Source organism: Engraulis encrasicolus, chromosome 5 (assembly GCF_034702125.1).
Source record: "Engraulis encrasicolus isolate BLACKSEA-1 chromosome 5, IST_EnEncr_1.0, whole genome shotgun sequence".
Classification (NCBI taxonomy): domain Eukaryota; kingdom Metazoa; phylum Chordata; class Actinopteri; order Clupeiformes; family Engraulidae; genus Engraulis; species Engraulis encrasicolus.
In genome coordinates, this window is record NC_085861.1 from 28,709,987 (window position 1) to 28,712,333 (window position 2,347).

The 2,347-nt window shown below is 37.6% G+C and overlaps 1 long non-coding RNA gene across 1 annotated transcript; it reads left to right on the top strand.

Moving 5' to 3' along the window:
* Positions 1-703: 703 nt before the first annotated feature.
* LOC134448458 (uncharacterized) lies at positions 704-1,724 on the top strand. The gene is made up of 2 exons (XR_010034770.1): positions 704-1,254; positions 1,632-1,724. It is a non-coding gene; the product is annotated as an uncharacterized LOC134448458 (long non-coding RNA).
* The last annotated feature ends 623 nt before the right edge of the window (positions 1,725-2,347 follow it).

Sequence of the window (2,347 nt, forward strand, 5' to 3'; positions counted from 1 at the left end):
CACTATAATTTCTCATTAATAACAGCAAAAATAACCATACAGTTTCCAGTGCAATTATGCTGTAGTTTCTAGTTAATAGTAGGCTAATGGAAACAGCTACTGTGTCATCATAGTAGTTAGGTGGTAGGTATGCCAGTAACTAAACGGTATCAGCCGAAGTAGTTTCATACTAATTAGGCTACATCAGGGCCGTAATGTGCAATATTTCCTCTTCCTATGTTATTGCATAGAAACGACCACCCAAGCATCCTTGTATTATTTCTGCTTAATTACCTTGTAAACAATTGAGTAGTTATATGGAAATAAGATAGAATCAGGGCCGTAAAATGCATTATCACCTATTCCACTCAATTTTATGGAAATTACATATTTTCATGGTCTTAAAATGTCTTATTTCTTATTTCCACTCAATTACTTAGTTATTATCATTTTTAATACAATATAGACTAGCCTAATATGAAGTGATTCAAGTACACAGACAAACACATTGTGTGCAAAACTTTATTTATTTTTCCAATCAGTTATGAGATTCATGTTCACTGATGTGAGGTTGTCAATCTGCCACCATCCAGAGGAAGTCCTGTGAACACAAACAAACAAACAGAGAAGTCAACTGCAAGACCGGTTTCACCACGTTTATTTTTTTATGTTATCAATTCACCATCGCTAAATTTGCTTCTGAAACTACCATGTTAAATGCACGTTGTAAATCTTCCTCAGGCTGACATCGTTGCTGATTTACAAAGGCAAACTCTAGCTAGCACCTAGCTTCAGTCATTGAAAACATGGTGGGCAGAGCTAGCTAGAACTAGTGGTTTCCATGTACCTCTGTAGGCTATTTCAGCACAAACACGGCTGATAAGACGTGTTTGCAATGTATACAGTTAAAATCCTTCAATGCTCAGAGACAAAATGAAAGCAGGTTAAAGCTAGAACTACATTAAAAGTTCGTTGTCAGGAAGCTTACCTTGCCTGGCTCTGCTGCACTGAAGTTGAACTAGCTCGCGGTGGCGGCGGCGAGTCCTGTTGTTGCTAGGCAACGAAAGTTTGGTTACTGCAGAACAGGAGCGTCCCAATCAGTATACTTCTGTACTTCAAGCACACTCGTTCCAGTTGTACGCTGCCCGCTCTGCTTGCAGTATGACTCAGAGACGCTGACGTTGTTTAATTGAGTACCCTGACACACAAGGGTGGAGTTTGAGACGCACCACACAGTGCTTTCGCACGCAGGCAGCAACCAGGGTAACTTTCAAGGTGAGCTAAAATGGTCTTGATGTTGATTTCATCCACCTTCAATCGTCGAATTACTTTAGCCTTATGCAAACATGTTTTATGAGTTAGTGTTAGGTTTATGTTTGTTCTGGAAATGAAACGGCATACAGAAGTACCTTTACAATGGAAACCACTAGCTAGCTCTGCCCACCATGTTTTCAATGACTGAAGCTAGGTGCTAGCTAGAGTTTGCCTGTGTAAATCAGCTATGTTGTCAGCCTGAGGAAGATTTACAACGTGCATTTAACATGGTACTGCATTTCAGAAGCAAATTTAGCGATGGTGAATTGATAACATAAAAAAATAAACGTGGTGAAACCGGTCTTGCAGTTGACTTCTCTGTTTGTTTGTGTTCACAGGACTTCCTCTGGATGGTGGCAGATTGACAACCTCACATCAGTGAACATGAATCTCATAACTGATTGGAAAAATAAATAAAGTTTTGCACACAATGTGTTTGTCTGTGTACTTGAATCACTTCATAGTAGGCTAGTCTATATTGTATTAAAAATGATAATAACTAAGTAATTGAGTGGAAATAAGAAATAAGACATTTTAAGACCATGAAAATATGTAATTTCCATAAAATTGAGTGGAATAGGTGATAATGCATTTTACGGCCCTGATTCTATCTTATTTCCATATAACTACTCAATTGTTTACAAGGTAATTAAGCAGAAATAATACAAGGATGCTTGGGTGGTCGTTTCTATGCAATAACATAGGAAGAGGAAAATTGCACATTACGGCCCTGATGTAGCCTAATTAGTATGAAACTACTTCGGCTGATACCGTTTAGTTACTGGCATACCTACCACCTAACTACTATGATGACACAGTAGCTGTTTCCATTAGCCTACTATTAACTAGAAACTACAGCATAATTGCACTGGAAACTGTATGGTTATTTTTGCTGTTATTAATGAGAAATTATAGTGTAATTGCACCGGAAACCATATGGTTATTTTGCTGTTATTACTAATAACAAGCAGTTATTACCATAAAATTAGACTGAAATTACTGAGAAATTAGTATGAAATTAACACCTTATTAGCGATCCGTAAAGTAAAGTGTT